We start from the raw sequence: 12,242 nt of genomic DNA, 5'->3' as shown, positions 1-12,242 counted from the left end.
CCTCCCATTCAACCAATCTAGGGAACTGCCCCCTAACAGTGCCTTGGTTTTATCTGGATTGAGCTTCAGTTTGTTGGCTCCCATCCAGTCCACTACCAAGGCAAGACAATGGTCCAGCAAATCCACTGCCACACCTGCAAATGTAAAGGAGAAGCAGAGCTGTGTGTCATCAGTATATTGCTGACAACATATTCCCACCCACCCCCAGATAACCCCACCCAGCCACTTAATGTAGGTGTTAAACAGCATAGGGGATAAAATTGAACCCTGAGGAACCCCACATTGAAGGCTCCATAGGGCTGAAGAACACTCCCCAACCATAAACCTCAGGAAATGTCCATCCAAGTAGGACTGGAACCACCGCAAAACAGTGCCATCCACCTAACTTGAATGCTGAATCATTTATTACATTATAAAAGTTACGTACAAGTTTTCTCGACAAAATATTTGCCTGTGGTCTCGTGTTGCTTTGTTTTTTGATTCAGCATTCAAGTTGCAACACAGGGGTTTTTGATTTACTTGTATTGTTGATCCACCTAACTTGGACAGTCACTCCAGAAGAATAACATGGTCAATGGTATTGAAAGCCGCAGAGGTGAGGAGAATTAACAGGGACACATTTCCCATCCCTCTCCCAACGGAGGTCGTCATACAGGGCAACCAAAGCAGTTTCTGTGCCCAAACTGGGCTAAACCCCAATTGAAATTGATCTAGAAAAACAGTTTCCTCCAAGAGTGCCTGCATCTGGTCCACAACCCATGCTCATGAACCTTGCCCAAGAAGGGGAGATTAGCAACTGGCCAGTAGTTAGATTTTCTGAATCTAAGGAGGGTTTATTGAGGAGTGGATTCACCACTGCCTCCTTCAAGCTGACAGGGACCACCCCCTGCATCCTGTGGCACCCCACAACACAACTGCCAGGGTATAGTCACCTGATGCCACTCTCCAAGACCAGCTCCACAGATAGGAGTGGAACAACTGCAAAACACTGACTTCTAAACCCACAGAGCTGGCCCCACAAATTATGATGGCTGATGGCCTCAAAAGTCAATGAGAGGGTGAGTTAAAGCAACAGGGTCACACTTTGCATCCATCTTCTGATAAAGGTGATCCATCAGGGTGATTCAGTTCAAGGCTGATTCATTTCCAAAACCAGGCCTAAACCCAGATTGACATGAATCAGATCAAACTTTATTCGCATTAGCCAATGGCCATAGCAACAATAAAACATTACAATGTATACAGAAAAGAGAATTTGATATAAAAGCACATTTTAAAATCCTGAATCATCAATCAGTTAGTGGCCCTTATTCTAATTGCCCCTGCTATGAACCTGGCAACCTTAGCTGTTATCTGCTCATTTTGGTCTGATAGAAGAAAGGACATTATGGCCGTGGTTGGGTGCCCTGGGATGGTTAATAGGAGGGGGTTAGTGATCTCATTCCTCAGATCTTTGTAGAGGGTGCAAGACAGAAAGACGTGTGCCACTGTTTCTGTACTACCATCTCCACAGGGGCAAAGTCGTTTCTCAGGTAAGATCTTTTGGAATCGACCCTCAAGTACAGCAGATGGCAAAACATCCAGCTTTTGGAATGGGGTAAGCATATTACAGTCATACCTCGGGTTACGTACGCTCCAGGTTGCATACTTTTCGGGTTACGAACTCCGCTAACCCAGAAGCGCAACCCGATGTGCGCACGATTTGCGCATGCGCAGAGCGTTTTTCGCGTTTTTTCGGTCTGCGCTTGCGCAGAATAAATTGTTCGGGTTACGTCCTTTTTGGGTTACGTACTGTAACCCGGAACGGATTAAGTACGTAACCCGGGGTACCACTGTAATTTATAAAACAGCACCACTGTATAAGAATGCCCCGCAGAAATTCTAAGATTCCTCCTGTACCTTATGCTAAGGATTTGCAGAAATTGAGAAACAGGGTGGCCTTTTTTAAAGCCCAGTTAAAAGCTGTTTAAGAAGCTTCATAAAAAGGTGAGATATATAAGGAACAATAAAGAACAGAAACCTGAGGGAACCCAGAGCAGCACATAGGGCAAGATTGTTCCATCTGCAAGCAGAAATGTTTACACTGACTGAACCATTATAATATCATGTTGAATTCCAAACCCTTAGGTTTTACATAATTTTATTCATATTTGTGTAAAATGATTCTGTTTTCATATTTTATTTAGATATCTGTTTAAAAGTACATAAACATGTTTAAAGGATAGAATGTCCCTACCAGGGATATTCAGTTTGTGTTGTATATATTGTTTCATTTGTGTCTGACTTCACTTCCACTGATGTTATATTACTTTCATACTATGAAAGCTGTTTTGTTGTTGTTGTTTTTACTACGTTCTGATAGCTATAAACAAATAAATCTTAGATCCGAGTTCTTACCTTGGCTCCTTACATCACCGAGAAATGCTCCCCTAACCCAAATGAGAGACATTTTTTTAAAAAAAAACCTATCTATCTATATACTGCTACATCAATAGCGGCTTTTAGTTTAGTTTAAATTGAAAAGGAGGATGCAAATAGCTTACATTAATTAACTAGCTGGCAGGAAGGGAAATGTTGGAACTCGGAACGAAGTCCAGATGTCCACTAAGTTGGGCAAAGAAATCACAAGCTCCTTCCGCCTAACCGACCTCACAAGGTTGCTGTGAGAAGATGTCGAGGAAGAACTGGGAATCCGCATCCCACCCTGAGCTTCTTGGTGATATAAAAGTGCAATACCCTTAATGTGGGATGATAAGGTTGTCAATGAACTACGAGAGTTTAAGGAGCTTCCCGGGGGGGGGGGAGAGACTGCAGCTGGGGGGTGGGTCACTCCCCATTGCGTCACTCCCCATTGCGTCACTCCCCACTTCCCACCTACCCACCCCCAGTAAAAGGCGTGAGGCGAAGCTGCTCTCTGGAGACGCCCCAATATACGGACACCGAGCTCTTGTGGTTGTTACTGTTCTTCGCCTCCCTTTCAGAGACCCACCTAGGCGAAGGCCGAGCTGCCCGTCCTCAATCAGTGGCTTCCTAAGGACGTTCAGCTACCCAGGCACCTCATCTCCCCCATCCGCTCTTTTCCTCCCTCCCGCCCACGTTCCTGGCTTCTTGCTGCTGCTCTTCCGAGGAATGAGTCGTCGTCGTCGTCGTCGTCGTCGGAGGGGGGAGGGAGCGCGCGAGAGATCCCCGTCCCGCCCCCGCCCCCCACTCGGCGTCGTCAACTGCCATTTCTTTTTCAAACGGGCCGCGAGTTCTCCTTAGGAGGGCGCGAGCCAGGGAGGTTGGTGGCGCGCGCGCGCTATGAGGGATTCTCTCGCTAGCTCGGCTCGCTCCCTCCACTCCCGCCGCCGTGCCCGTCACACACCCGTCCTAGACACCGGGCGGTTAATGATGAGTCCTACTCTCTTGGGGCCCCCCAAAAAAATTTAAAGGGGAAAAAAACTGGATGTACATTTCCAAAATATAAGATAAAAACAAATAAAATATAACCTACATACTGTACAGCAACAGTGTTTTGTGTTGTGTAGGGTCCTATTTCTTATGTGTAAATGGCTTAAGATACCTATTAGGTCCATAAATTACAATATAGTATATATTCAACACACAAAAACAGCTACAATTTGTTGTTGACAAACGACAGCTGGACATATAAAGGGCCCTATTACCTTCAGTAACTTAGGACCTCATCAGACCTAAATCTGGCCCTGATGATGACAGTTCTCTTCCTCTAAGCCAGGCATAGGCAACCTTCGGCTCTCCAGATTTTTGGCCTACAACTCCCATGATCCCTAGCTAACAGGACCAGTGGTCAGGGATGATAGGAATTGTAGTCCAAAACATCTGGAGAGCCGAAGGTTGCCTATGTCTGCTCTAAGCAGTCCTCCCCTGACACAAAATCCAAAAGAAAACAATAGGGGAGTAGCTTGTTCATTAGGAGACTGACTTTAAAAACGTCACCAAGGAAATTAACAAGCTTCTGAGTTCAACTCTTCATTGAAGAGTGGTGAAGAGGGGAAGAGAAGGATGTTCCTATACAACCTCCCAACAACATCCTTTTTCTTCTCTGCACATTTTTCATCCGTTCACTTACCATCTAATCTGATGAAGAATGTTGTTGAATTGGAAGGCTTGCTCATTCTTTGCCAGCTTTTTATTTGGCTCTGATAAAACCTTTGGATTCCCCCCCCCCCAGACCAGCAACCAGCAGGGCTACATGAAATGCTTATCTGAAATGGTATCTCATCTGAAGAAGTGTGCATGCACACAAAAGCTCATACCAAAAACAAAATTAGTTGGTCTCTAAGGTGCTACTGGACAATATGTGTGTGTGTGTGTGTGTGTGTGTGTGTGTGTATTTCTACTGCGTCAGACCAACATGGCTACCTACCTGAATCTGAAATGTTTATGTTTGCTATTTGCTCCATCTCCCACTGCAGCCAGTGAGACTTCTTTTATTTATTTAAAATATTTGTATCCCACTTCATAGCCCCAACAGGCTCTCAAAATGCTTCTAAAAGATTCTTAGCAATAAATAAAACCTACTAGTCAAGTCTGACTTCTTCCCTTCCCCCAAGTATAAGAAAGGGAGACAAGGATCACACAAATAATAACCGGATGTTCTCATCAATTTTGCTTCAGTTTGGATTGTGTTTTATTAAGAAGTTAATCATTGCTGAGTTTAACAAGGCTTTCAACTAAATGAGCCTAAAACTGCAGCTTTAGCGTGCCCATCCCATGGGTTATATGGAGTTGAATAACAGCACAAAATCAGCACCACAGTAGAATCACCCAAATAAAATACATACCAGATAAAATTATCAACATTGTGCCTATCTAATTATTTAAAATATACGTCTTTATTAGGAGCTGCTGCCACCCAAAACCAAACCTTTCATACATGTATCCTAGTGTTTATATTAGAAACATAAAATGATACCATTTTACAAATACATACATGTACAGTCTCTGGGCTCGAGTTGCAATCTCTTTACACAGTTTTCTGTGCTTTTAACAGCTGAAGTTCAACAAGTACATAAAGATACAATGACGGAAAGAACATCTGACAAATTTTCCCATTTCATGGAGCTGTTAAAGGCCTGATGTAGTGGAGCAGGGTCAAAGTGCTACTGCTTCTTTCACAGCCAAGATAATAATGTCATTAGAGGCACTAGTTGCCAGTTCTCTGTGTTCCAAATAATTTTGTTCTCAGAAGCCATCAAATAAGCCAAGCCTAGGAAAAGGTAACATGCATAGCTAACATGTTAACCTAACTTCTATTATGAAAAAAAATCCCTTTATAATGTCTAGTCGAAAGGTCACAAAACAGTGAGCAAGCTTTCGAGTACACCAGAACTTCTCAACAGGTTGAATGCTAAGTGGAGAGCATGTGTGAGAGGGAAAATCTGACTGGGTATTGAAGATATAATCCCTGCATTGGCCAGAAGTTTATTTTTGTTGCATTGTTTCAAAGAGCCATGTCATCAAGAGCGACCACACTCCACTATGTCGCTATTAAAAGAACAGCATCTTTGTCAGGAAAAAACAGTGACAACCCTACTGACCATAGACATAGCTCACATTGAGATGTGCTCACATTGGAGGTAGAATGCCACAGCTCCCTTCAACTGGGGCAGCATTTCAAGGTATGAAATGCAGAGCTTCATATACGGAATTGGTGCATATCAGGAAGCTATCAAAGGCACTAAGGGCAAAGGGGTGAAAACTTTAATGGCAGGGTGTATGATAGATCCTCTGGGGTTAGCTAGATTTGAGTCATTGCATGGGGGACACTTTAATAAGTTATTTGAATTGGGAACTGAACAATGGGTTGCAGCAGATTTATTTGTGTAGGGAAGAGATGCTCCATAGGAACTCAGAAGTGAGAAGAAACTCTTGAGTAGGCATGGAAAAAATACACTAACAATAGATAAGAAACATAACATTAAATTCCAAAATGATAGTTCTGAGTGAATAGGCATTAAAATGCCAAAAGTGAAACATACCGGGGGGGGGCGTGAAATCCTAACTTCATTGCACTTGGAATGCTGTGTACACCTCAAAAAATGATTTTGTAGAGCTGGAAAAAGATACATGAAAGGACAACCAACATTATCAGTGGTCTGGAACAACAATTTATCTGTCTATATCTATATCTATCTATCTATTTACACACACCTTTGTAAAACATTTAAATTAAAAAAAAACAAGCCTCAAACTCTAAACAATATATACCACGTTTCTGTCAAGACACCCAGGACAATTTAAAGTTTGAATTATTAACACAAAAATAGGAACATAAGAAGCTGCTTATATGAAGTAGGATCATTGGTCTAGCTAGCTCTGTAATGTCTACACACTGTCCGGCATTGGTTATCTAGGGTTTCAGACAGGAAACTGAGTCCTACCCAAAAGCTCCTCTATGCAAAGCAGATGCTCTTCTACTAAGCCACATCCCTTCCCCAAACAGTACAAAATATTATCAAAGCAACTTCAGAAGCTGGTCAAAACCAACTCCCTGCACAAGGGTTTCCTAGCTTCTGCCTTTGCACAGGGCACACAGATTCCTAAGTAGTCCCAGAAAAGGAGGAGGCAGGGCTATCCTGCAGGTGTGCCTACTTGAACAAAATATGGAGGGGCAGGTAATTCCTGCCCCGCATAATCAATCACAAAGAGTGGTGCATTAACACCATTTGTGTGCCCCTAGGAGTTGGCTCCTACGCTACCCCAACAGTTCCCTTGCTGGTCCCTTCAGGAGATGGTGGTTATGTGCCTGGGCTGCTTCTCTTTTGCCTTCCCCCTTGTCAGACTTCAACTCCCATTAGCCAAGCTATTATGACCAATGGTCAGAGACAATAGGGTCTGTAATCCAACAACACCTGGGGGGACCACAGATTCCCAATCCCTGACCTATGTTGTTAGAGACTATGCAAAACCTTTGTGGGTCCAGGGGCATATTTGGAATTTTAACAAGAGGTCAAGGACATCAGACACAAAATGGCTATCGCCTCCAAAAGAGTGGAAAAGGAAAAAGGGACAGAAACATGAAACAGTTCAGATATAGGAAATATATTCCATTTTATTTTGTTAACAAAAAATGTTTGAAAAGTGCACTAAAAATGAGGGGGAAACAGCTGTCCAGGGATTCCTGTAGCCTGTTGTCCATAAAAGGCACTTATCAATCACAGCTCTGAGTTCACTCATTGGTTTAAAACACTGACAGGTGGGAGCAGCCAGGCTGGCTTATTTCACATAAATTACTTAGAATAAACAAACCCAAACAAACCCTAATAACTTATTAGCACGGCATTTTACAAACCATGCTGCCATAGCACAAAACAGTCAGTTACAGTACTGTTAAATCACTTACTACCCTGGTTATCAAGGCTTTTTGTGTGTGCTAAACAGGGCTTGAAAGCTTATCATTGTTCTTTGTGATGGCATCTTAAGGATTCCAAGATGGTATCAGCTACATAATTACTGTGTTATTTGTGTCTGACACAGTCCATGAACTTTCTGGGTATTCATGAGGTGAAATAATTACAAAAGACTGAGTCGCCTCCCTTAAGAAAGCTTGAAGTCCTTACGTGTTAACAAACCAATAATGCAACTAGAGCCCTATGTGCCATTATTGACATCAGGTCCAAGTAGATAGTCACCACATATTTTCCAGGCAGGGCTAATGAAACGCCCTGCAGTCAAGGGAGGGCCTACAGGAGTTCAGATACGCAGGAATTCCAAAGAAAGACGCCTAAACCACCAGATTTATCAGGTTTAATGATTTATTAAATAAGGGTACAAACTTACAGCAAAGTTCCAACGGCTCCCTCCTTGCTCCTGCTCACAGCACTTTGTGGGATGGACACAGCAAGAAGATGGCTTGTCCACACTCAAGTGAAGATACACACAATCTCTATATACCCAGGCAGGCTATGTCACATGGGAACACAGGTGGCTGGTATTAACCATTACCTCTTCCTCTAGCCATGCCTGGGACCTGTGGATACCTCTAAGCATGGGAAACACACATGAGCTCAGCACTACAGCTGCTACCAGTTAGGCAGGGGTCATCTTGACCATCAATATGCTGCAAGTAGAGCTTCCACACACCAGCTTATTCTGTGAACCGCCCTGAGACCTGGAGTTATAGGTAGGGCTGCCATACGTCTGGATTTTCCCAGGGGAAATTGACATCCGGGGGGAATTTCCAAAATATGGCACTTAGTCCTGGATCTTAGGCAAGTCAATCAAAAAATTTGTTGGTTTTTTTTTTGGCAATTTTGTAAAAAAAATAGAAGTACAGCATATTTGGGGGTGTCCTGCTTTTTTACTTTTTGAAATATGGCAACCCTAGGTATAGGGTTTAATAAATAAACAGCTCACCTTCTGGGTCAAACAGCCGGCCAATCCATCCAGGCAAGCCGAGGTGAAAAACCCCAGTTGGCAGGATCCACAGGGGCAGCAGATCTGGCCTCCAAGGAATGCATCACCCGCTGCTGCTGCTGCTGCTGCTGCTGCTGAAGTGGCAGCGATGGCTGCAGTGCACTCCTTGGAGGCTGGATCTTTCGCCACCTTGGCATTACCTGTCATGCCACCTCTATAGCAGCCTCTTGGCGAACAGGAAGCACTGTTGTTCTCCTCCTTCCCTCCCTTTCCCAATGTAGATCTTTCTCTCTCCCCCCTTGTTCTCAGTGGAGATCTTTACTCCCCCCCTTCTTCCCTGGTGGAAGGAGGGTACCATTTTGTCTTGGGCCAGGTCTGCCTTCCAGGTACCAATGGCTTTTAAAATTTTATAGGGAAATCCAATGTGAAGAAGAAAAAGTGGCACAGAATACACAGAACCCCTTCCCATTGCTTTCTGAGATGTATTCGGTAAGGTTGTCTGAATAATTTTGAATGCTTTTGGGAAACCATTCTTATGTTACATACGGTATAAGAATTACGGTATATTCAAAGGTATTCCAGTTTTGGTCGGTGAAGTCCTGAATGTTGAATGCTTTGGGGCAGAACTACATAATCTACACTACAGTATAATTTATTTATACAGTATAAGGCCTGGTTCAGTCAGATCCAGAAAGTTTTTTTATTTTTTATTTTAATTTCTTGTGCATTGCTTAGAGACATTTGTAAATATATAAATATGAATGCAGGGCCAGGCCACCCATGAGGCATGGTGAGGTGACTGCCTCAGGCAACAGAATCCACAGGGGTAGCAGATCTTGATGTAGATCTTTAGTCAGGACCGGCTCACCCATAAGGCAAAGTGAGGTGAGTGCCTCAGGTGGCAGGATCCCCCAGGGCAACAGATCCCTATGTTGATCTTCCTTCTCCATTTGTTCATTATGTAGATCTTCTCTCACCCCTTCTTCCCTGACAGGGTGTGTGTGTGCAATTTTGGGGCCCACCTCATGTGCCAAAATGTATTGGGCTGGCACTGCATGCATAAATCAATCAAAAAAAATGTATATTCAAGCTTTTGATTTTGTTACATATGACCTACTCCTTTGTGCTGAAGTACTAAAGCAGTATCTAATGGGATTTAACATATGAAAGCACCAGTGCCAGAGAGCTGGCACAGCCACCACCGGTACTGCTGTGAAATAAGTTTGCATATTTATTAAATTATATACTGTCCTTTCATGTTACTAATCCCATGGTGGTTCATGACAGTATTAAAACATTATTATTTTTGATTAGTTTGCAATAAATATTTGATTCCACTTATGACCCATAACAGAATCAAAAGGTTCTGTATCCTTTGTTCAATACCAGCAATTTTCCAAACAAAGGAAAATTAAAAGGCTTTCTGTGTACTGTATTGAAATGTCATGAGCAGAGTGGGGGCTCAGAGGATACAATGTAGTTTATGCTACAGTAGTATATATGGGGGGGGTAATGTGGGTATTACTGTTTCAGCTAAAACAGCCTTTTGAGATTAGGCTGTAAAACTGAAATTTGAATAAAATGCTTGTTTGTAAGTATATTCCATTGAAATCTATTAAACCAGCTTGGTCCTATTGAAGTTTATTACTGCCACCAGTGGAGTTAAGCTAATTTAAGTGAACACATTCTGGCTTAAGTAGTTTGTAGCTTGCATTAGAAAGTCACAATCCTTGTGATCAAGAGTAGTCTTCAATGGGGACTATTTTATAAGTGGTTTGAGGCTTTCCAATAAAATACCTTTCACTGAAGTAAACAACACCCATGAGAACTTAGTTGGGAGCATTGCAGGTTCTGGAGAATTGGCACTTGAAAGGGGGTCATATCTAATGTTTTAAGGTTTGAAATACATTGCTGCCAGTAAATTAAATTTGAATAAACAATATTTCCCTTTAGTGTAAAGAACTGAACAGAACTAACATTGATGGTTGATCACAAAGAAACAATATTAGTTTTAATTAATTTAATTGTAATTATACAAAACACTTAAGACACAAAGTTCAAATGTTTGTACTTTTGTAGAGAGTCCACATTCATAATAACTTGCCTTGTTTAATTAAATATACCTTCCAAAAGTGTGAAACGGGAAATGGAGGGTTGGGGTTGCCAGATTTTGGTTTTTCTCTTTTATTTTTTCTTTGTTAGGCCAGGCGTTTCGCCTTCATTTTTACCAGCACACAGCGACTGAGTACCTGACTCAGCTCGCAACTGAAGATACACAGCATCAAATTTCCCAGCCCACTTAATTTGAAAGCCTGCCAAGATAGGTGAAAGACCTCATACATATGTAAAGCAGGAAGTTCGGATTACACTGCCATGTAAATTTCCAATGATTGATGCACATTTAAAAACATTTTTTTAAAAAATCCCTTAAAGATAGGACCGCTTCTTCTCAGAGCCCCTCGCCTTTCCTGATGTCATGGGGAGTTTGTATTGGGCATTGTACTTGGAGTACTGATTTGTTTTGGATTTCTACCACTTCCCGGAGGCCGCGGGGGGAGAAGCACGGTGGGTGGATCCAAAAAAACTCAGTGCCACAGCCATTTTGTTTGTGGGCAGCATGGTAGAATTCTGTCAGTCAGTATAAGGAGGGGATTTTAAACATTCTTTGTAGAATAACTATGCCTACCACAATGGATGTATTTATTGAAATTAATATTCTTGGCTCTCTGCCTATGACGGTAGGTAAGCAGATTTGTGAGGGGGGAAGGAAATATTTCCTACTGTTGCAGCAGCCTCTCAAATTCTGTATCAAGGAGTCATGGATTTTTGTTGCAGGCGTGACTGGCTTTTTTAGGTGCTATGATATCATTCAGGCAAACTCATTTCTTTACATTAAAATAAATTTTTAAAAAATGGTTCTAGGTTCCTTGATCGGGGTGGGGTGGGGGCTGCTGGGCATGGCCGCGTTTAACAGTTGGACGTGATTTCAGAAGAAATAATTGAGGTGGGAGGGGGAAATGGCCCAGCCCCCCTGTGTGGATTATTTTTGTGCGTCTCTTTTCTTTCCCTCTTTCTCTGCACCCCAAGGACACGTTTACATGTACCGAAGGAGACCTTTAAAAATTATTTTTTAAAGCTTTTTGGGGGAGCTCTTGTTTTGCAGTGTCACAAAAAAATGTGATGCCTATGCTTTCGGTGGCTGGGTTTGGGGTGTGTTTTTAAAGCCTGTATAAAATGGCACACTGCATTTCTGCATTTTTTCCAGGCTGCAGAAGGGGGAGAGCGGGGGATAGTGCAGACTGTGGAGGGACACTGCCCTCCTAACCAATCAGAACACGCCTGTTTGCCATTACAAAGTTGTTAACCCCAGAGTCTTCTGGCTCCTGCCGCCTCTTGCTTTTAATCTTCTTTGGATATTTCTTCGGTTTACCCAAACGCCCCCCCACAGATCCCGAGCAAAAAGCCTCCGGAATCCGCCGCCGATCTTGGGAGAGGGTCTCCGTGGTCGTTTGCAAAGATTTTTTAAAGATGTTCGGGGATCCTTTCGCTGCGTGGAGGCGGCTATCTGCAAGCGAGAAACTATACACAACCTATTTTCTTCCCGTCGTTGTGAGGAGGCAGCTGTCTGCTTTCCTTTCGAGGTAAGTTTTCGCCAGTCTTTCAAATATGTATGTTTATATTTTCTTTTTCGCGGCAATCGGCTAGTGCAAAATAATAATAATAATGATGATGTTCCTTAATGTTGATGGATCCAATGTAGGCTTGTTTTCCCCCCCCGCGCCACCCCCACCCCGAGGTCTGAGCTCTCCTAATTAAGCACACCAAACGTCGTCTCATTATTTCTGAGTGTTATAAACCTATCT

The 12,242-nt window shown here is 42.8% G+C and overlaps 2 protein-coding genes across 3 annotated transcripts in view; one reads left to right on the top strand and one right to left on the bottom strand.

The window, feature by feature from the left end:
• The window catches only part of CCDC7 (coiled-coil domain containing 7), a 162,308-nt gene extending 159,165 nt beyond the window's left edge, over window positions 1-3,143 (bottom strand). Inside the window, exon 1 of the mRNA XM_033165967.1 lies at window positions 2,990-3,143. The gene's annotated coding sequence lies outside the window, so the exon portion shown is untranslated. The remainder of the gene's footprint in view (window positions 1-2,989) is intronic.
• A 7,686-nt stretch (window positions 3,144-10,829) lies between these two features.
• The window catches only part of EPC1 (enhancer of polycomb homolog 1), a 54,289-nt gene continuing 52,876 nt past the window's right edge, over window positions 10,830-12,242 (top strand). The window contains exons 1-2 of one of the 2 annotated variants that reach the window (XM_033165620.1): window positions 10,830-11,117; window positions 11,828-12,020. The gene's annotated coding sequence lies outside the window, so the exon portion shown is untranslated. Of the gene's footprint in view, window positions 11,118-11,682; window positions 12,021-12,242 lie in introns of those variants that run through there. The other variant, XM_033165621.1, reaches the window with a different exon arrangement.

The sequence above is a fragment of the Lacerta agilis genome, chromosome 12 (assembly GCF_009819535.1).
Source record: "Lacerta agilis isolate rLacAgi1 chromosome 12, rLacAgi1.pri, whole genome shotgun sequence".
Taxonomy (NCBI): Eukaryota; Metazoa; Chordata; class Lepidosauria; order Squamata; family Lacertidae; genus Lacerta; species Lacerta agilis.
Note: the sequence above shows the minus strand (reverse complement) of the source record. Positions and strands in the feature narration are given on the sequence as shown.